The 23,840-nt window shown below is 43.2% G+C and overlaps 1 protein-coding gene across 1 annotated transcript in view; it reads left to right on the top strand.

The window, feature by feature from the left end:
• The first annotated feature begins 2,203 nt into the window (after positions 1-2,203).
• The window catches only part of tp53i11b (tumor protein p53 inducible protein 11b), a 71,721-nt gene continuing 50,084 nt past the window's right edge, over positions 2,204-23,840 (top strand). The window contains exon 1 of the mRNA XM_083764220.1: positions 2,204-2,252. The gene's annotated coding sequence lies outside the window, so the exon portion shown is untranslated. The remainder of the gene's footprint in view (positions 2,253-23,840) is intronic.

Here is a 23,840-nt window from a genome sequence, read left to right as displayed (position 1 = left end):
TCCTGGTGGCGCTATAAAGAGCAGATGTGAAAAAAATCCAGGCAAAGGTTTTTCCTTGGCCTCTAGCTAGGGAGTTGGCATACAAAGTTTTACACAGATCCGTGCAGTTAGAGGTAAATACCCTAATTGGCCAGTTATAGCACCACCATGAGGCTGAGTTGAAAATGTTCCAGTGGCATTTCTTCCTGGGCCTAGTGGGAATGTGCATGCACAATTTCACGGAAATCACACAATGTGTTCATGATTTGCGGCATTTTTTAATCAAATAATTTCCATAAATAAATAAAAGAGACCTTCAACTCTCACTGGAATTGGTCCATGGTCGATTGTGCAGTGGCTGGGATGAAATGGGGGGATTGGATTATACTGGATCTCATTGGGATCCCCCAGGAGGAAGTTGCTAAAGAAGATACTCTGGAAAGGGAAGACTGGAAATTTCTGTTGGAACTGCATGTTCCAGATAAGCGGTTGAAGATGGATGGATGGAAATAATGAAAAAGCGTTTAAGAAGTAGTGAAAATAGCCGATCTACAAGACCACAACGTGGCTCGAAGCAACGCGTTGTGAGCTTGTAAATTTGCTATTTTCACTAGTTTGGGTCGTAGGCGAATGTGTAATATCTTTTTTGGGCTAATCAAAAGGGATTCATTGATTGAAATGAAAACATTTTGCAAAAAAAAAGAAATATCACATGAAATACAGTTTAATACAAATACAATATTAAAAGGATTGAACCCAAGAAAGCACTGGCTTGTTTCCATTGGGGTCCTGTGTATTCAATTCATTGAAGCATTTAGTTCCAGACACATGGCCTACAATACTAACATGAACAGCAAAAAAAATCATAACTATTCTATTCCACACAGTATGGTATACTGAAAACTGAATCCATTTTCTTTGGTTCAAATAGTAATCACACTGACAGCTGACAGCCAGTGGGTGACAATGTTATCACAAGAAAAGATGAAATTACTATAGGTTAAATCCTGGAGGCAAATCTTTCCGGTGAAAAAATGGCTACCAATGTAATGAAAAACATCAACCAAAGACCAAGATTCCTGTACAGGATCTTCTCACTGGTCAGCAAACATACTTTGATGACCCATAACAGGAGCCCTCATACAAGGTTTATTCAAATATGCATGTACCTCATGGTACCACAGCACCTCAAATGCCCTAAAAACAATTCCACACATACCAAAACAAACTGGTCAGGCTACTACTTCCCAGAACCCATCTCACCCCTTCTCATTTTGATAGGTTGGAATGGCTTAGGGACGATAGTGTGCAGCAACTTGCAATGGGCCTGGTCTAAGAGATTCGCTACACCACTAAGATACCCTGCATGCATGAGGCTGTCAAAGAAGTATCGAGGCAGAAATGGCAAAGAGTGGGCTCAGCTGGGGGGATCTCGAAAGAATGACTCAAAGCCGAGTGAAATGGATGGAAATGGATTTGTCAATGTGCTAATGCACCCTAGGAGCAAAGGAGTCAAGTACCTGTACAAGTACTTCCTTTAATGTCCATGCGAGCACAACACCAGAGGGAGTTCAACAAACCACGTTCAACCCAGATTCAAACAAGGGGTTAAATTAATTTAGCTCCTATGCCGCTAAAATGTGGAACGCCCTGCCAACATTCATTAAGAAATGTGAATGCCTATACACTCCTTCAAAACTGCTCTCACTTATACGGGAGCTGCAATTCGAAACTGGCCCCTGTAAAAAGTACCCCCCTATATTTTTCTATACTGTACACGTTTCCCTTTGGTTTAACGTATTTGATGATTTTGTATTTTTTGCATAGCCTATAGATGTGTATATTTGTAGGCCCTTTGTCTTTAAATGTTTTGATGAATTGAAACTGGTGGACCCTGATGTAAACAAGTCTCAGTGTTTTTATCCTCGTAGCAGTTTCTGTATTGACCTGTAGCCTACCTTTTGAACTGTAGGCCTGCCCGTTCTGCTATACAAATTTCAATCAGTCTCAGAATCTATTCCACACACAACGGTAGAGTAGCCTAGAGGCAGTCTATTCCATACAGTACGGTAAAGAGGCAGCGACTCCAGTCCACGCAGCTCTGTTATGTTTGCTTCTCCAGTGCGCGCGCACACACACACACCCAACAGCCACACGCATCCAGCGTGTCCATCTGAGTGAGCGTGCGTGTGTTCCAATCCATTCTGCTACAGACTCAGGCTCACACCGCGGCGCGGACTACATCGTGCGCGTCCATTCCTGCCTTCATTCCTGTAAGTTATTAATTTCGTTAACCTCATGTTTGTATGGAAGTAAATGGCACGGCTTATTTGCATGTAGCGCGGGGTTTGTGTGCGTGCGGGTTGTTGTCTTTGATTCATGTTTTTTTTTACGCCTGCAGGTTTTTAGGCGTGTGGTTCGCATCGGTTTGTTGAGTGTTTGTGCGTGCTGCTGAGTTGTGTTGTGATTCACACACGCTGTTCAAACTTGTCAAGGTGTTTTCAACTATAACGCCGGCATATTTAAACGTAAGCCTATGCGCAAAATAAGACAGAAGTCTGGGGAAGAGTTGATGAGTCCAAAAGATAAAGTAGTTTTCATGTTTTTTAATTTTTAATTTATTTTAGTCTCGAGCGTACCAGACAGTGGCGCTGGAGCACATTTAATAGTTGAAAGACAACAAGTGACTTTATATTTCCACGCAAATTAAATTTCTTAAAACACGGATTAAATTAACAAAGTAATTTATGTTTTAGGCTATTTGTTTTAATGTGTCTGACCTGTTGTCAACCCCGCCCAGAGAATAACGCTCTAGAAAACCATATTATTAGAGAGACTTACTATATCTAATGATTGAGCCATAGGGGCCTATACAGTTTCATATTATGATATAACTCAGACGACACATGCAGCTTAAAGGGACACTTCACCCTTTTTCCCCCAAAAAATACATGTTGATGACGTTTAGAAGCTTTAGAACACTTTCCTGGGGGTCTTTATGTGTGTAAAATGTGGTTTTAGATATTTTAGATTTTAGCAGTGAGCCCAGTGTCTCTGATGTCATCGACACTGGGCTCACTTCCTTCCTGGACTACTATTCCCATAATGCTTTGGTGCACTGCTCCTCCTTGTGGATTGGGGGAGGGCTGCCTGTCTGAAGCCCATCACACACGGTCTGCGACCGCCGCGCGTCAAAACAGCCGCCTCCATTATTTTCAATGAACCTATCGCACACCGACGCCTCGCCTGACGCGCCGATAGAACCAGTTCTATTTTCCAGGCGGCGCGCCGCGTCGGACGGAGCCGGTGTGTGTTGGGCTTTATTGAGACAAATATCTAAAACCACATATTACACAAATAAAGACCCCCAGGAAAGAGTTTTTTTTGGTTTTTTTTGGTTTTCTGTGAATGCAATGCTGTCTGCACAACACGCTGCTTATCGACTAACCAATTAATAAGGCTATCAATTAATTGATGAATCGATAATTTGCATCCGGAAATGGTGAAATAAAGTGTATCAACCATAAATAAAATTGGGCTTTTTCCATTCAAGTCGATGACTAAATGAAGTTTAGTCACAGTTGGCACCGCTCAAAACGTTTAAGCATGCAGGATGGACATACGTACAAGCTTTCTATATGACAGAATATAATTATGTGAACAGCTTGAATCTCAACAGGGGAGTTAATTAATTTATTCCCTATACTCCAAACATAATACAGTCGTAGGTCTTACTCTTAAACATGAAGCTGAACTTTATTAAACCTTTTATGGAAACACTGCTATTATTAACCTCTACAGCAGTTTGTCAGGCTAAGGATCTCTTAGCTGAGATATGTATTAACAGTTTGCAGAATTACAGTACAACTGTGAGTGGACGACCCAATAAAGCATTACACTTGTTTACAAGAGGGTCCAACATTTAATATACAGTACACTTTTATTTAGCTAAAGAACAGAACAGGAATTCATCATTGATTGATTGAAATTTGAAATATTTATTAACAGTTTGCAGTACATTTCAATCGCAAACTCAATACAAAGACTGTTAACTGTGAGTGGACGACCCAATTAAGCATTACACTTGTTTACAAGAGGGTCCACCTTGTTCAATTCATCAAAACATTTAGAGACGTACAAATAGACATTTCTATATAGTCAAAGAACAGAACATGAATAAATCATAAAGGAGGTAAAAAGGGAAAAGAAACATACAGTGAGGGGGAAAAGGGGTGGGCGGTGGGGGGAGGGGATTCAGATTTTACGAATTGCAGCCGTCCATAGGTGCCCTTTGAGAGCGGTTTTGAAGGAGTCAAGGGATTCACATGTCTTAATGACTGTTGGTAGGGCGTTCCACATTTTGGTGGCATTGGAGCGAAAATAATTTAGTCCCTAAGTTGTTTGTGCCGAATCTGGGTTGTACATGGTTCGTTGCACTCCCTCTGTTGTTGTGGGTGTGGACTTTGTTAACATTAAGGAAGTATCTAGACAGGTACATGGGTATCTTGGTGGTGTATCGAATCTTGTGGACCAGACCCATTGCAAGATGCTGTACTCTGTCGTCGACCCTAAGCCGTCCCAGCCTGTCAAAGTGGGCAGGGGTGAGGGGGGTGAGGCAAAGTAGGAGCCTGACCAGTTTGTTTTGGGAAGTCTGGAGCCTAGTTTTAAGAGGTTCTGTGGTACCAGGAGGTGCATGCATAGTCAAAGAAACCTTGTACGAGGGCTCCTGTTAAGGTCTTCAAGGTGTTTTTGTTGACCAGTGAGGAGATCCTGTAAAGGAATCTTGTTCTTTGGTTGACTTTTTTGATTACGTTGGTGGCCATTTTATCACCGGAAAGATTAGCCTCCAGGATGGAACCTAGGTAGGTAATTTCATCTTTACGTGTGTTAACATTGTCACCCACTCTAACCAAGAAGCAATTTGCCTTGCTGAGATTACCAAAGAGAATGGATTCAGTCATGAAGGAGGTATAAAGGGAAAATAAACAAATAACAGTGAGGGGGAAAAGGTGTGGGAACCTTTGGCTCGGTCTGCTCTTTTTTTCTCCCTACAGCAAACCTCTTTGCCTAAAATAGCCGATATACAATCTCACAACGTGCTGTGAGCTAGCTTGTAGATCTGCTATTTTCAGCTAATGTTACCCGCTTGTGGTATAGGCCTACTCTATTGTACTATACTACTGTGCGTGCGTGTGTGAGAGACACTGACTGCTCAACAGCACCATCCAGCGGTATTGTCACGGTACTTTCGTGCTCATACAGACAGACAGACATACACACAAAGTCACGCAGTCAGGAGTGACTAGCACCACTCAAAAATAAAAAAAACTAATTCCCTATCACACAAAGATTTGGTTCCCCGGCCCCTTCCATATACATTTACCCCTTCCACCCAACTGTCACTACATTTAGGACTTGCTCCCCCCCCATAGAACATAGCCTGCTATTCTTATGTCTATGTTCTGGTAGGGGACAGAATATTTTGTATTTTAATGACAGTCATTGTATTTGCGAGGAGATGTAACATTTAATAATATTTGTCATTTTAATGCCTCACTCTCACCCTGCTGCTGTCTATTGTGCCAACATGGGGATAGAGAGAGAGAGAATATTGCTGGTGTGTTGCCCTCATAATGTGTGTTTTTGAGAAACAATGTTTTGTTTTTCATGTTCTTCTTTCCCCGCCATTCTTAGTTGACTAATAGATGATTTTATACTAGTAATCTATCTATAATAGATACTGGTTGCTGAAATACATGCATAGCATGTCAGATTCTATTTTTTAATAATGATAATCATTTACATAATTAAACGGTTATAGGCTATAGTTTGTCTTGTTGCGCTGCATATACTGTAGGCCAGGGGTTCCCACACTTTGTTGGGGAAGACATTTTTTCCTCATCCTCGCAACACCGATAAGCATATTTGCAACCTTACATTTAGATGCCATTGGAACTATTTGTATTTAAAACTTTTATTTTTTTTATAATTCAAATTTGTATTTGTTTTTCCAAGTTCAGTACAAAGCAGCATCAACATTATAAACCTTAACAAATAGCCAGTCCAAGAAACATAACAGTTAAAATGAAAAGAAGAATAAAATGAATTAAAGTTAATTTAAGGTTCATATTATAATTCCATAATTCATCCCATGTCTCTTTCATTTTGCTTTATGCTTTTACCCTGCCCAACATATATTCATACAATGTTATTTTGATCATTTCTTCATTCCATTCTTTAAGCCCAGGTGTTCTGGGGACTTTCCAATGACACAACAGTATTCTGGCAGCGGTAACAAGTCCAACCTTTATAATAATGAAATCATTTTTAGATATGACATTAAAACACAACACATTTTCACAACATTTATTTCAGATGCTATCTTAGAATAGACTAGAATACCTATTTGACAGTGCATGAACATAATTGCCTTCCTTGATCAATTAAGCGTCAACGACCATCAGCTGGTCACTGTCACAGACACTCAGCCTCTGCAGCACTCTAAAGCCAAATTCCAATACCCAAAATCTCGGCCACTCGCTCGCTCACACTCGGTCACTCCGGCATGGCAAATGATGGCGAAATTGGTGACCTGTCAAAATATTAGAGCTGGGACTCGATTAAAAAAATTAATCTAATTAATCAGAGGCTTTGCGATTAATTAATCTAGATTAATCGCATTTTAATCGCATATCAATATTCAACCCGAGAACAGCGAGAAACCTTTTTTTAAATGTTTTTTGGTATCCCAGTGAATCAATGAATAGTGACTACAGGATACCACTCATTTTCAACATTTTACTGTCATTAATATACCTGTTGTGGAAATAATAATAAAAAGTCACCCCATTCTGTGTTGCCTAGAACTGGAGGTCTGAAAAAAAATTAGTAACAGTAACAAGTACATCTCAGTGACATCACAAAGCTGTACTTACTTCATATTGTTACTGTTTTTTGTCAGACCTCCAGTTCTAGGCAACACAAAATGGGGTGACTTTTTATTATTTCCAGTTTTCAGTACTATAGAAAAGCGCCCAGTGAGAAACGTTCCGCGGTGAAATAAAAGATGCGATTAATTTATCTGTCGTTAATCGCGATACATTTTTCTGTAGTTAATTAATCTAAATTAATCGCAATTAGTCCCGGCCCTACAAAATATGTGACCATCTTGTGGACTTCACACAACTTACATGGAGGTCTTTAAATACGTGGCCTGAATACCGCTATATTGAACTCTGCTAATAAACAAACTGCAACGATTTACATTCGGACACTGATGTCATGTGATGTCAACACGTCACATATTTCAGCAGGTCACCAATTTCACCGTAACACCTCCATGCTGGAGTGAGCGAGTGTGAGTGAGCGAGTGGCCGAGATTTTGGGTATTGGAATTTGGCTTAAGGCCCAGGCCCAGACGTATATGGATCTTTTGCAAAACATTTTTTTGTGTGCGTTTGTGCCTTTCAGCCACACGCAAACAGCGTTTTCGGCCACTCAAACGAATGTTTTTGGAAACGGATAAATAAGTGAAGATTTTCCAAAATATCTGACCTTTTGAGAAAATTAGGTGAGAAATGCAGCTACTCGGATCCAATTGTTCACTAACAACTGTAAATAATCATATGGTTGCACCATGTCACCAGCGAGCAAAGGCTCTGCTCTGCTGCATCCAATTATAAATAATATATCGGCCTACTATAGTCCAGTGCAGACTGGTGATTTCATTTGTATTGGTGCTGAGTGCGAGAAGCTTGAACAATGGGTTCATTGCGGACCGCTACATAGAAACTGTGGATATATTAACCTAACGATAAGGACCCAGGCCAAATGCCATTGCGCAGTAGCCTACACCAACAAGTCTATGCGTGGTGTGTGCATATGGTGTGCATAGCCGCATGTGAAACTATTCGTGCCGTATTTTGCTCTCCGTTTCATGGTCATGGGGATGGAGGGAGAGAGAGAGGGAGAGAGGTGTGTGTGTGTGTGTGTGTGTGTGTGTGTGTGTGTGTGTGTGTGTGTGTGTGTGTGTGTGTGTGTGTGTGTGTGTGTGTGTGTGTGTGTGTGTGTGTGTGTGTGTGTGTGTGTGTGTGTGTGTGTGTGTGTGTGTGTGTGTGTGTGTGTGTGTGTGTGTGTGTGTGTGTGTGTGTGTGTGTGTGTGTGTGTGTGTGTGTGTGTGTGAATGCAATATTGCATCGAATAGCGTGGTTGGTGAGAAGAAACTTAAGTATAGTGAGTCATGTCAGTCACAAATTACTTGCCAGCCAGAGCAATGGGAAAGTGTCTATCATCATGGAGAGAAAAGTCGAGAGTCAGGATTTGAAGATTTACGGACATAGTGTGACATGCTGACAGACAATGAAAGAAACATGTTCCACCTCCACTCACAATTTAGGTGGCTTTTAAAATACGGTAGCCTACTTATTCCTCATTCAAAAATATGATAGACATAGGTATTTGGCACCTCATAAGTGTAAATATAAAATCAAATATAATGTAGCCTACAGGCTACAATTGAAACCTGCTACTGCAGCTGTTTTCTCCTGTGTTCAATGCGTTTCTGCGTTTCTGTGTGGATACAAATATCTCTGTCGTATGGGCAAGGATTTCTTTTTTTAAATATCCATTTTGCAAAAGATCCATATATGTATAGCCCAGGCCTAACTGAAAGTGACTGCATGGAGTCTGTTTCATTTGTATCCAAAGGCAATTGAATGATGGAATATTATTAAGGATTACTGTGATTATGGTAAACTCGCATATCACACATACCATAATTCACTGGCAAAAAAACATTTTCTGGACCCCCTGGCTATGTGCCTCGGACCCCACTTTGGGAACCACTGTGTAGGCTATATTTGGGCTATTTTAGCTCAGAATAGGGACTCTAGCCTGGGTTCAGGTGGTTAAGTTTGAAGTGTAAACATGAGTGTTGGATCATCGCAAGTACTGTCAACAAAGCCTGACCGCATGTGAGGGCTGTGTCACCACTACTTGGTCATACAAATAATGGCAATTAGCGATTTAATTGTGTTGCTGTCGAACACTGGAATACAAAACCGTTTAGGCTTCATAATCAAGTCACACGGGGCATCTAAGGTCTCATTCGCACCCAATACTTAGACTCGATGCGACTGGGCAGAGAAGGTGGGATTCTTGCATATTTAATTAGCTGCGTTTGCCTTCACACTGCGCTGTCATCCGCAGCAATTGGAAACGCAGCAGAGAACTTTATCAATGTGTTCAATTCATAAACTACACAGTGAAATCTATGGTGTTAAAAGTATGCTTCTAGTAATAGTTATAGGACTTGAGGGTAACGTGGATGCATGTGTCGTCGGCCATCGGGGACTGTGTGTGTGTGTGTGTGTGTGTGCGTGTGTGCGTGCGTGCGTGCGTGTCACGCACTGACTGTTCTTTTGGGCACATGGCTGAGGCACATGGAGGCGGGAGCGCAAAATTACGCTTAATTAGTTTACATCTGTACTCCTATTAGGGATGCCAACGATTAATCGTTTTTAATTATTTTATAATATAGGCTAATACGTAAGGCTGCATGATATATCGAACATGTACCTTCATCAGAGTGGAGAATATAAGTTTAAATCAAGTTGAGCAAAGCCACTCTTCTCTGCCCCTCTCTCTAACAGACACAGTTAACGATCGCTTGTCAAGTGCCTGCCAGACAGACAATCGGATGAAATGAAGGCAGGTGTAGAGTAGAGGGTAGAGTGAACTGAACGTTTTCTGTTTATATCAAGTACTTCATACCAGCCCCTTATGAAACTACTACTCCCCAAATCCAAATGGATTTAATTTTCCATCCTGAATGGCAGTAACTAGCATACAATGAGAACTGAGAAGATGAGGTTTACTCATCGAAACTGATTATAAAACTGTAACCATCAAAGCATGCACTCAACATATAATGGTTATGTGACCATGGCATGTGCATAATATAAAATCTTAAGTTTTATCTGATATTGATTCAAAAAATGGGGCGGGGGGGGGGGGGGGTTCAATTAATCGAATCAATCGGCAGAGCTGTTGAATATTCGATTTGGCTGATGGTCACTTTCTGGCATCCCTAACTCCTATAGATTAGGCTATCCGATCATCATATAAAATGAGTATGCTACTATGCATATTCTATGTTAGCTCCTTTGTCCCGGCTGCTATTCAACTGCTGAACAGCAGATAGCACTTTATTCTTGCCTCTTTGCACATACTGCCCACTAATGCACTTTTGCTGACTTTGCTACTAATTGAATGTCATGAATTCTCTGTCTCTAGTGCCCTGTTCTTAGATCTTAGTCTTGTATTGAATGTTGTTGTTGTGTGTATTTTTATTATGATCTGGCTGCAAACCAATTTCCCGCAAGGGACAATAAAGCTAACCTTGAACCTGGAGCTGTATACAGTTTATAGATCATGCGTTTCATTTGGCAGTATTTATATTTGCACAACGTTGCATTCAAAAGAAAAATACGCTTGTACTGAGCAAACGCACACAGTGTGCGGGTGCATTCTATTCCCTTCATTGATGTCCACTGGCCTACGCACCTGTGCAGACGCCTGACTAGGTGTGCGGAAGTTTTTTCCTGCAGTATTTATATTTCAGACAAGGGTCTGGCTTGCACCACTCAAAAAAGTTTATTTATATCATTTTCTTTTCTTCTTTTTTTAGCATATACATTTATCTTATTAGGCATTTCTGCCTTTTCATTATTTTAAAGGGGGAAAAAAACCTTATATTGCTATTTTAATGTGCCTCATCATTATTATTTTCAAGGGAAACATAATGCACCTATGCGCTCACACGTGCAAAGTGAGCAGCACATGCAGGGAGGAGAGGGGAGCGATTCACAGTGCCGTGTCGCACAGAACAATACTAAAGTTTACAATAAAGATTTAAGGATATTATGCTTATATTATTAGAAGAAGGGTTTCTATCTACTACAGTCATGGAGTGGACATGGAGTATTTTGTTGGGACTTTTCAGGCGGAATATTCTTCTCCTGCTCCGGGTGGAGAGTAGCAACAACAGTTTTAGCTCTCTCTCTCCCTTTTTAGCACTCAAACAGCGAGTGCATATGCAGAAGCAGATCTGAACAAACTTACAAAGACGTTGCTTAGAAGCCTGTTGATTCGAGGTTACTCCGCTGTGTGTGTCTCTGTGTATGACGATCAATAATTATTCCACAGAGTGGTCTTTTCAAGAACGACGTTTAAAGGTTTTATGACATTCATTTTCATTTATTTTTCTTTTTCTTTTTTCTTTTAGGTTTTATGACCTCAATTACACCCCAAAAACCTGAACTTTGAACATTCAGTGGATTTTCTGTGGTCTGAAGTTTTCTTTGGGGTTTTTTGGGCCTTTTGAGCTACAATGAAAACAGGCAACACAGTGAAACAGTGACATCTGCTGGCAAATCCCATTGACATATATGGGATTTGCAGTAAGTGATGTCACTGACACTTACTGCCGGCAAATCAGAGCACCTGTTTGAGCCAGAAAACCCCAGATCACAGAAAATCTACTGAATGTTAAAAGTTCATGTTTTTTGGGTGCAATTGAGATTAGAAAACCTAAAAAAACAAGAACAATTCCAAAACCTTTTTTTTAATGTCACAATCCCTTTAAAGACGAGGGCTGGATTGAGTGGATTCTCCTCATCATGCCGTCTCTCTCTCTCTGTGTGTGTGTGTGGGGGGGGGGGGGTGACCGAAAGAGTGCTAGACTTCTTAGTAGGACGGTGTGTGACCGATAGAGTGCTAGACTTCTAAGTAGGCCGGTGTGTGACCGAGAAATACAGTCTTCGCAGCTGTAAGAAATTAATTAATGCAAACCGAAATAGCGCGGTTCATTAGAGCGCATTGAACCGTGTATGCTGTACCGAACGGTTCGGTTTTAAACCGAGAACCATTGCACCCCTATTGCATTCCCACCTGCACCGAATCGAAATCAAGTGCGATTGGAAGCGAAGCGAAACCCCTGTTTTTTGGTAGAGTAGAATGCTTTGATGTGCATTAGGATTCGAATGAGGCTTCACACCTGCCAACGAAGCACAATTTCCGACAATGTGCAGCAGGATTCGTTTTAATCGCAGTAAAGCTTTCTGGTGTGAAGGCGTATCCAAAGGCATTCCTGACACTTAATATTTGTATGCGTATTATTGCAAATAATTGACGAGCATTAGACGATCATGTAATGTTTGTGACGAGCCTAAGTTGCAGTAACGTCGTAACACAGTTTCTGTCTAATGTGTGTGTTTAAATCTGATCCCATTTCATCCTCATACATCATCATGCACATAATATCACATTGTCCTCACTTTCTCCAGTGTTAGCTTTTGAGCGCCCAAGGGCTAGACATTTGTGCTTAAGAGGTCTGAGTATTGCATCTCTCGAGTAATGCGCAATGTCTGACACCTACCTATAGATACAACGGGTACCCCCCCCGTGGCACAATTGTTATGCGATGCTCAACCAATGACACATCTCCCACTCAATCACGCAGGCCAATCACAATTTGCGTCCTCATTTTTCCGTAAATTTTCTGTCCTCCCTTTGTATCGTCAATAGAGGGAATGCGCATGCTTACAGCAGAGGTGGCCCGGCGTGGCTCATGTACACAGCAGATGGCTTTGGTCAATGCCTTTTCATGAAGCACCTGGTATTCCCAGGCAGTCTCCCATCCAAGTACTGACCAGGCCCTACCCTGCTTAGCTTCCGAGATCGGACGAGATCGGGCGTGTTCAGGGTGCTATGGCCGTGGGTGGCCGGCACGGATCATGTACACAGCATTTCTTTTAAAGCACCCGACACTGATCGACATATACGTCACCTTCGAAAGCCGTCACTCTCATCCGTATTAATTACAACATTACGTAAATGATTGTTGTTAATTACGTAACGAAAGAATGCATTTGAATTTGACAGTAGCTTGCGCGCTCTGCTTGCGCACTATTAGGGCAAGCAGTTCTAGTTATTGGCTGTAATTGTAATTAACGTTTGTGATTGCTCGATAGTTCCATTTTATGTTGTTGAGCACTCATTGCAGGTATTTAATTAATTCCTGCACTTCCCAGGAGCTCTGAAGTTCAAAGGGATTAATTTAAAGGGGTTGTCAATCACGTCCTGTGCTCATTAGTGCACCGACAGCAATCGCCAATCACTTTAATAGCCGTCAGGCTAGAGGGGAGGGTGCACCCCCCCCCCCCAAGATAACCTTTCAATAGAAAAGGCTTTACGGGATAAAATGGGTGTGGAGTAACTTGTCAGTAGTAGTACATATGTGGCAGTTCAGCCTGCCACTGAGACTGAATTCAACACAGGGTTAAAGTTTGAGGTATAGAGCACCGAAGTCTGACGTCACTTTCAGTAGAGGGCGTCAGTCCCCAGGTTCATGTATTTTTTTAGTTGCATTGTAATCCCCATAGGGGGGATTTTAGATCGCTTCATATAAGAACTGTGTTTGAAAAATAAACATGTCACCCCGGCCGCTTCACTCATATGGATATGAAGAATCAACTGACTGAGAGAAAACTCTAATGTTACTGCTGCTGAATTAGTTAGATTTTCGCTAGAAGCAGACTGTATCATATATGAGTGACTGACTGTTGCAAACGATACAGAGACACCTCCCTGACAATAACGCAGAGACAGCTTGTTTATTTTTGGACCACAACGCTTATAGTAGACGATATTAAGATCACCCCATGTTATTCTCCATAGAGAAATCACTTCCGCGAACCAGGGGAATCGAAGGGATGAGTGAGTTACGTCAGGACTTCGGTGCTCTATTATTTGTGTTGCAGAGTGATATTTGTTATTTTGACTTTTGTATATTGTGTGGCGCTTGCTTGATTACTGATTGGTGGCTCCATTGTAGGGAGCTGCACCTACCAATGTGGGTTTGGGTAGGGGACATGCCATCAGTGTTGTATGTATGTATGTATGTATGTATGTATGTGTATATATATATATATATATATATATATATGGCTTGAATCTAATGCCTTTTTGGACCCATACTACCTCGCACTGAGCAAAGTGTGACAACATAACATACCAAATTTAACCTTTATTTTATTGAAAAAGTTACACAGTAACTTTAATCGGCACAGTAAGATATCTATCTGAAAATATTTTAGGTTAGGCGAAATTGAGTCCCTATTCTTTACAATGGAGAAGTTGCCGCAGGATGAAGCCGTGCGCTGCAGTGTTTTTGGCAGCAATTTTAGTTTTATTCATAGTCTTTTGAATAGTTTTCCTTTATTTCTTTGTCACATTTTAGTCACCAGGAATGTCTTTCTGTTAGTCTAGTTTTGGTCGACTAAATCTACTAAATCACATGCTGAGAATAGCCTTCACGACAAGCAACTCAGCGGTCGGTGCGGTGGGGTGTTCAAAGGTAACTTCAAACATAGGCAGCTCTAGCCTGAAAGACGGCCGCAAATGGTCTGTTAACAAACAAACAAATGCATTGGCCATATCTCTCTATGCCTCGGCCAGCATACGCCTGCTGCAGGCCACAAACAATAACACTGCGCACCACATGAGTGAGGTTCTAACCGTGCCATAGCCTGTAGCGATGGTTACGAGGCTGAACTTTTTCAGGCTGAACCTATAACATTACATCAGACATGCAGGTTCACAAACCTTACCCTAAAAGGTAAAGCAAACCTTGACCACAGTACCTCTTCCATCGCCACCATGGGGTGTCAAAAGGCCCTGACCGCCAGTTTCTATCAGGGGGGCAGTCAGACAGATATTTTGTGAAGCCACTGAGGAAATCGGGATTTCCTGAAAGTTCATATACCCCCAAAACCCCATAGAAGTCCATGTATTTGGGCCCAACTTCACCTAAACTGTATTACCTTAATAAACATGCTCATGAATACTTTCTGCTTCCAGTCACTAGTTTAAAGTCTAATTTCTAATGTCATAATATTCTTTTTGGAAAATTATGGTCCCATTTATTAAAATAATTACCATAAAGTCGCGTATGTTGATGTTCTGAGGGGCGTGGCTACTGTTACAGTCTATGATCGGGATTCCCCACCCACTCGAGTCAAAATAAAAACCAACTAAGAAGAAGGGGGGAAGTCCCGCCTCGTTGTCTGGGCCAGCCAATGGGCCAACATTGCCCCAACATTAAACACGTGTTAAAAAGGCGTAAAAAATAAGTCCTTGGTGATGGATGAGGCACAATGACATAGCGTTGAGGTTAGGGCAGGGCGATTGAACTTCAAATAATTATCACTCATTGTTTATGAATAATTATTTGAAAGGGGGGGGGGGGGGGAATCACACCTGTGTGAATTGAGCGCTCTTATCATCACACATCATCTCATTCCGGCCAATCAGAATTTCGTCTTCAATGTTTGTGTTTACGTAATGTTTGTGTTTACACGAACACTAAAAACTGTCCATTCATTACTGATGACATAACTAAGGTACGTTTGGTGATCGGCTGGTTATGCATGTATGGTGGTCCCTTATTGGCTGTTGATGGTGACGTAACTAAGGTACGTTTCAAGGTTGATATATAAGGTCAATAACGGGTCTAAAGGATTTAGAACAGCAGTTGTAATATACATTAGTTAGTAGCAGTACTTGCCCGCTCTGCTTGCACACAAGTATTCCATGATGTGCTTGCACATATGCACACATGGCATCAACGCATGGTGTTGTGTGCAGGCACACTACACTTTGTCCTCCTTTTATCATTCATTTTTTAAGAGCCTGCCCAGGGACTACAGATGAAATTTAGCTTCGGCTAACTCTGGCCCATTTACATTGATGTGAAAACCGACATGTTGATTAATTTGTCCCTGTCAAATAAATAAATAAAAATAAATAAATGTATGGCCTACGTGTGCAATGCGCAAGCATATTATATTACGCATGATCACAGGGGTAACATGACATTATAATTGTCTGACAATATTAGTGGGAGGGGCCTATGTAAGTGACTGCGGCAACCACACTTTGCAATTTTTCTAAATTGCGACTTTTCTAGTTGTTTGTTTTGGGATAAACGCTCAAAACTAATCAATGGCATTCAATGTTTGTTAGGACAATGTTTGTGTTTACACAAACCCTTCAAAGTTGGACATAGGAGAGGTTAGCCGCTAGTACCCCTCAAAAATCGTGAAAACAGCCCATGTCTGGTGGCCGTACACAAGCCGATAGTCATCATTTTTGACGCTCGGGGGGTTGCCCGACTCAATCAGGAGCGATTCTCGGGCATAAATTATCGTCTAGTGTGAGTGTATAAAAGATCCAATCATAATCCCTGTAAGGCGTCTATAGCGTATGACGCCGAGAGGCTAAAGCGGGGAAATGTTTTATCTGTCAGACTCGCTGCTTTAGTCGTTGTTATAATGAGAATCACTGCTCCAGGCCAGAGTACTGCTTTAGGTATATGTTTATTAAATTTAAGAAGTTTACCACAGTGCATCATAGCATCGTAAAAGCGATTTGCGGTCAACAAAGTTGGACCTCCCCCGTTCACCCCCTCTCTCCTTCCATTCATGAAAATGCCGCTTTGCGAACAGCTGACTTTCTATGAGTGACGTAGGCTAGTAGCACACAACACCACGTGACCCATATAGCTGTCACCAACATTCCGGCCCCTAATTATTACATAATAGACAGTAATAATTATAAATGCATAGATTCGATTCATATTGAAAAACGTTTACATTACATTCTTTTTCACATTTTTGCGATTTTTTGTGCGCAAGAAGTTCATAGTTCGTTGCCGGTCTTGAAAAGAACCCCACGCAAAATCAAAACAAATTCAAAGTCATGAAAAAGTCAAGTACTCCAATGTCAGGGAAAAAGTAAATCCAAATCCTTGGAAAAGGAGTGAAGCGTACCCCAATGTCAGGGAAAAAGTAAATCCAAATCCTTGGAAAAGGAGTGAAGCGTACCCCAATGTCAGGGAAAAAGTAAATCCAAATCCTTGGAAAAGGAGTGAAGCCTTCACGACTCCATAGACTCCTGAAGAAGGCAGATCTTTGTCACAGGTCTGCATAAAAGGCTGGTCCGGGTCTTGATCCGGACCTGTCGAACAAGTCCATTCCGATCTGGAATTGTCTCTGTAATCCTCCCAATGATCCAGGAATTACGTGGTGCAGAATCATCCATTATGAGCACTATGTCGCCGGAGGTAAAGTTCCGCTTGATTTTTGTCCATTTCTGCCGTTCCTGTAATTGTGGCAGGTATTCCTTAACCCACCTCTTCCAGAAGAGATCCGAAATGTATTGCACCTGCTTCCATCTCCTGCGTGCGTAGCTGTCCTCCTTGTGGAACAGGCCAGGTGGTAAACTGGGCTTGACTTTCAGGAGCAGAAGATGATTGGGTGTTAAAGCCTCCAAGTCATTCGGATCTGTGGATTCCTTAGTGAGAGGTCTACTGTTGAGAATCGACTCCACTTCACAGAGTACTGTATGGAGTCCCTCCTCATCCAGACTCTGTGTCCTCAAGGTGGAATTAAGAATCTTCCTGATGGAGCGAATTAACCTCTCCCAAGCTCCGCCGTGATGTGATCCGGTAGGAGGGTTAAACGTCCACTTAATTCCTTTCAAGGAGAGCACATCATTGATCTGCTGCAGGTTCCATCCTTCAATAGCTCGTTTCAGCTCACGCTCTGCACCGATGAAATTGGTGCCATTGTCAGAGCGCAGCTCTTTGATCTGTCCTCTTCTCGCAATGAAGCGCCTCAAGGCGTTGACGAATGAGTCGGTGTCCAAGGATGAGGCAACTTCAATGTGCACGGCTCTAATTGTCAAACATGTGAAGATCACTCCATATCTTTTCACAAGACTCCTGCCACGCTTGATGTCGAATGGGCCAAAATAGTCGACTCCGACATAAGTGAACGGAGGTTCTCCTGTTGACACTCTGTCACTAGGCAAATCTGCCATTTGTTGTTGACCTGCAGCTCCATGTAGCCGACGACAGATGACACATCTAGAAATGATCTTCCTTATGGAAACCCCTGCAGCAGGAATCCAGTAGTGCTGGCGCAGCCTTGACAACATGTGGTTCCTACCGCCATGGCCAACCTCCTGATGTATCTGCCGTAGGATTAGGTCTGAGATGTGGAGATCTTTAGCTATTATGGCTTGATGTTTAGACTCTTCGGGCATGGCAGCCTTACTAAGTCGGCCTCCGACTCTCAACACACCATCTTCCAGCATCGGACTGAGTTTGTAAATGTGGCTGTTCCCTTTCACACTCTCTCCCTTTTCAAGGCAAGAGAACTCCTCAGGGAACCGTCTTCTTTGACAGAACTTAATGATCTCCAGTTCGGCTCCTTTGATCTCTTCCAATGAGAGACAAGTCTCCTTGTCAAGAACATCTTTGTGTTGAGTTCCATTTGATGCCGACTGAGAATCACGTCCAGTGACTTCTCTCCTCTTCCTGTTGTTCCAAAGTAAGGTTCTGAGCCTCAGGATCCATGCCATTACTCTTGTGAGGTGTCTCCAAGATGAGCTGCTGTTGATCAAACGTGCCACATTATCTTCCTCCTCTTCTTCCACAGAGACGATGGCGGCTGACACCTTAACCTCAGGATCTCCAGAGGGAAGTTCTCCCAAGTTGTCTGGGTTAACAGGCCAAGTCTCCTCTGGTTGCATGAGAAATGGTGGTCCGGATATCCATGTCTCATTCTTGAGAAACAGCTCCGCCCTCATACCTCTGGAGGCAAGATCTGCAGGGTTGTGCAATGTATTCACATACCTCCACTGTGATGCATCGGACATCTTGAGGATCTCTGTGACTCTGTTCGCCACAAAGATGCGAAACCTTGATGATTCGTTCTTAATGTATTTCAGCACGGAGGTGCTGTCTGTCCAGAACACTGAGTCTTGCAATTGCAGTCTTAGCTCCTTCCTCCATAGCTTGTCCATGCGAGCTGCCATAACGGCCGCAGTCAACTCCATACGTGGGATGGTCACAGGCTTTAAAGGTGTCACCCTGGATTTTCCCATTATGAAGGCAATGTGAGCCTGGGAATGGTCATTGCGCAACAGCAGGTAGGTGACGGTGCCGTATCCCTCTTCACTTGCGTCAGCGAAGTGATGCAACTGGGCGCTGGTTGCTTCTCCAAAGTTGGGTGGTTTTAGACATCGTCTGACGCTGAAGCCCTCCAACAGATGTAACTCCTTAAGCCAGTCGACCCACTCCTGTGTCGCAGATGTTGGTATGACATCGTCCCATCCTAGTCCCTTCCGGCATAGGTCTTGAATAATCCTTTTAGCTGTGAAGACCACAGGGGACAGGATTCCAAGAGGGTCATAGAAAGAGCTGACAGTAGAAAGGATTCCTCTACGTGTCAGTGGCCTGTCCTGAAAGGTTATACTGAACTTAAAGGTGTCAGACTGGACACACCAACGCACTCCCAGTGCCCTTTCAACTGGTAGGAGGTCGTGGTCCAAATCCAAGTCTTTAACCTCCTTTGCTCTTTCCTCTTCCGGTATTGCTGCCAACACACGTCGACTGTTGCTCAGCCATTTAGTCAGATGAAAGCCTCCCTTGGCACAGATGTTTACCAAATCCTGGTAGAGCGATATGGCTTCATCCTCTGAGGCTATGGAAGCAAGACAGTCGTCGACGTAGAAACTGTGCATGATGGTCTCAAACACTTTCTGGCTGAAGAGCCTTTCATTATCTTCGGCACACCTCCGAAGGGCAAAGTTAGCACAGCTTGGTGATGATGTTGCGCCAAACAAATGGACAACCATCCTGTATTCCACCATTTGTTGATTGAAGTCCCCATTAGGCCACCAGAGAAACCGAAGTAAGTCCGCATCTGCCTCTGGCACTCGAACTTGATGGAACATGGCCTCGATGTCGGACATCAGAACAATGGGCTCCATCCTGAACCTGGTCAAGACTCCAACCAGCCCACTCGTCAAGTCGGGTCCTTGCAAGAGCTGTGCATTGAGCGATGCACCCTGGAATGCTGCTGCACAATCAAAGACAACACGGATCTTTCCTTTCTTGGGATGGTATACCCCGTGATGAGGAATATACCAAACCTTGCAGTCCCTCCGCTCCAGACCTGTAGCTGGCACTCTCTCAGCGTATCCACTGGATATCAAGTTGTCCATAAATGCAGTGTAGTCCTTATGGAATGACGCATCCCTACTAAACCTCCTCTTCAGGTTGAGGGTGCGTTGCTCTGCAACCTTACGATTGTTGGGCATGCTGATAGTTTTGTCCTTCAGTGGCAATCCAACAATATAATGGCCATCAACGAGTTCCACAGTCTCATCAGCCATTTCCAAGAACTTACGATCCTCCCTCGACAGCCCTTGCAATTCATCCTGACTGTTTTCAGGGAAGTCTGTCTTGAACTGCTGGTTCCAGAGCTCATCAAGAGTGACAGCCGAGATCCTGTTAATGCTGACGGATGGAGTCACAGGGTTGTCACTGCTATCCCCTCCAAGTGGTCCATTTACAGTCCATCCAAGCATTGTCTTGACTGCGTATGGCCCTCCATCCATACTTCGGATGACTTCCAGTGGTTCCAAGGCTTTGGGAACGTTCAAACCAATCAACATTTCCACGTCTGCATTGATCTGTGGCAGATAGACATGCTTCAGATGAGGCCATTTTTCCAGATCTTGCTGTCGTGGGATGTTGCTTCTGTTGACGGGCATCTGTTGTTGTGCGAAGATTTTGGGCATTGCACAGTACTGGTCACTGTCCAAGCCAGCGACTTCCAAATCTGATGCAATGCAGCTGTCAACCACCTTCTCTTGGCCCATTGTCCGTAAAAGGATTCTTGTTTTTCTTCCAGAAAGTCCAAGCTTCTCCATCAGACCCACTGTACAGAAGGACGCTGAGCTCCCTGGGTCTAGGAAGGCATAGGTTTCCACTAACCCTTGACCTTTACTTGACTTCACCTTAACCGGTACGATGGCAAGTTTGCAATCTTGATCACCGGCCCCAGTAAGACCACCGGTGTGGATTTCAAATGGAGCTCTGTCTGAGTTGTTCCCGCCTTTCTCTCCATCTGAATTCTCATCGGAGTGGATGTGAAGCAAGCTAGGATGTCGTGAGCCACATTTCTTGCAAATCAGACGTTCCGTACACCGTCTGCTGATGTGCCCAGTGCACATGCATCCAAAGCAGACTCCATGTTTCTTCAGGAACTCCATTTTCTCATGATGAGATTTCCTCTCCAATAAAGTGCACGACGCTAGTGTGTGTCCTCCCTTTTTGCAGAAAAGGCATGTTTTCTCAGGTCTGTCTTCGTCTCTGTTCTCCCAATGAGCATCTCTTTCAACCGTTGTGAAAGTGGTAGCAAAGCTACTCCCTCTAGCCTGAAGACGAGGCACTGGTTTGGCTCTTCCACTTTCATCCTGTATGTCTCCGAATACAGGGTCGGTAGCGATTCTCACTTCACGCTCAACAAAGGTCACAATATCGGTGAACATGGTTCGTTTGCGATGCTTTTCTTGGATGTAACATGCTTCTGTTCGCCACTTGTCCCTCAGCTTGTAGGGCAGCTTCTTGATCATAGCAAGCATGTTTGCGGATGTGTTCAAGTCACATAAGTTGTGCACGTCTTTCATTGCATTGCAACATCCTCGCAAGAACAGGCTGTATGCTTGCAAAGCTTTCCCGTCCTCTGACTTAATAGCTGGCCACGAGAATATTTTTTCCATGTATGCGGATGCAATGACATGCTCATTTCCAAAGTGCTCCTGGAGTAAAGCCTTTGCTGTATCATATCCAGTGCCATCAGTCATGTGCCGACAGCTTCTGACTAGCTGTTGAGGCTGCCCCCTGGTGTATTGCTCCAGATAGTGCAGGCAATCGATGGAATTGTCGGTCCTCCGTTCTATGGTCTGCTTGAATGACTGCATAAAGCCATGATACTGCAGAGGGTCACCATCAAACAGCTGTATGTCTCTTTTGGGCAGTGAAGCAATGCATTGCTGATGCACCAACATTGAAGTTATCTCATTTTGTTTGTTCATTATAGACATCATGTCGTTCTGTTCACTGCTGGTGTTCTTAGAAAGAGCCCATGGGAGAGGTTGTATATCTCTATGCAAAGACAATGGAGGCTCTGTAGCCTCTAGGGCCATGCTCTGTCTCTGTGTGAGCGCTGAGGGCCTCTGGGAAGGTATGGCTCCATCAGATTGTTTTTCCTTTGGCCGTGCACCTTCAACCACAGTGGGTTGTCCTCTTCCATCTTTGTGTGGTGTGAATGGCTTTGCATTGATGTTGAGGCCCTTTTCAAAATAAGAGTTCATTCCATCTGAGCTCCTAGAAGCGGCACTCCGCACAGATTTTCTAGAAGTGGCACTTCGCACCCCTGACCCAGAGGTTCTTAAGACGTTCAATTTAGCCATTGATGCGGCCATGTCTGAATCAAACTGTAGTTGTTCTTTTTGCTTTCTTATGTGGGCTTCTTGATCTTCAAGAGCATGCTTTTGTTGAAGCAACTTTTGCCGAGCCACTAAAGCAGCCAAGTCGGCCTCGGCTCTGACACGTTCAGAAGCAGTTGAGGACACTCTTGACCTTATGGATTTTGAACCATGAGTTTTGCTGCTTATATTGGATATGCTGTCACATGGTAAAACATCCTCCTGGTCATTATCAACTTGATGTGACTGAGTCACATTTCCCACACCTCCATTTTCCTCCTCAGCAGCTTCATGCTGCAGGGGGCTTTCATGAGCCTCTAACTGACGTCCTCCGATCTGTGAGGATTTTAACCAGGCATTAACATCCTCAATAAGACCATCTGTATGTTTGTTAATCTTTGAGAACCATTCATTCTGCTTTCTTTGTTCATCGGGTGGGATAAGAGGCATTAAAGAGACATGAAGTTCATTTGAAGTGTGAGACAGTTGCATCAAAACATCAAGTTGCCCTTTAACCAGTGACACGTTTTTGTCATTTTTCATGAGCTCTTTGATAGAGGTTGTCAGAGCCTTTATTTCATCCACTTTCCTTTTGCGTTCCTTTTGAATTGATTCGATTTTATTTGCAAGAGCCTTTTCAGTGAGATTTATTTTCCTTTTTTCCTTGTCCTGTTTCCCAACGTTTGAATCAACTTTCGTTCCACTCATTTTGAAAGCACAGTTAAATGACACGGTCACAATGAGGATCCAATGCAAGCCAACCAGCCACATAGAACAGCCACAGCGATCGGCGATCGCAAACAGCAGAGCACGTTAATTGTTTGACAGTTGACACACAATAGCGTTAGCCCGGCGGGCACACATCCACAGCGTATTCACACAATGACAGTTTCCACTCGGCGGCGGATCCAGCTCAAACTGTTCCAAACAAGCCAATAATGTCAAAGCAGAACGAAATGGGTCGGGTTGTGTTACGTTACCCCCTGTCATTGTGCATGCGCTCCGGTCCTTGGTGTGTGATCATTCCATTGCTTAGCGTGTTGTGCATTTCGCAAGTTTGCTCCGCGTCCAAAGTGTGACTTGTCACGTCCTTCTGTGGCTCCAATCCTTGTGTTTGTGTCACTCTTTGTTGACAATGTAAGGCGTCTATAGCGTATGACGCCGAGAGGCTAAAGCGGGGAAATGTTTTATCTGTCAGACTCGCTGCTTTAGTCGTTGTTATAATGAGAATCACTGCTCCAGGCCAGAGTACTGCTTTAGGTATATGTTTATTAAATTTAAGAAGTTTACCACAGTGCATCATAGCATCGTAAAAGCGATTTGCGGTCAACAAAGTTGGACCTCCCCCGTTCACCCCCTCTCTCCTTCCATTCATGAAAATGCCGCTTTGCGAACAGCTGACTTTCTATGAGTGACGTAGGCTAGTAGCACACAACACCACGTGACCCATATAGCTGTCA

The sequence above is a fragment of the Protomyctophum parallelum genome (genome assembly GCF_964188405.1).
Source record: "Protomyctophum parallelum genome assembly, chromosome: 4".
Lineage (NCBI taxonomy): Eukaryota > Metazoa > Chordata > Actinopteri > Myctophiformes > Myctophidae > Protomyctophum > Protomyctophum parallelum.
The sequence above is the reverse complement of the archived record's forward strand: the minus strand, read 5'-3'. Positions and strand labels throughout refer to the sequence as shown.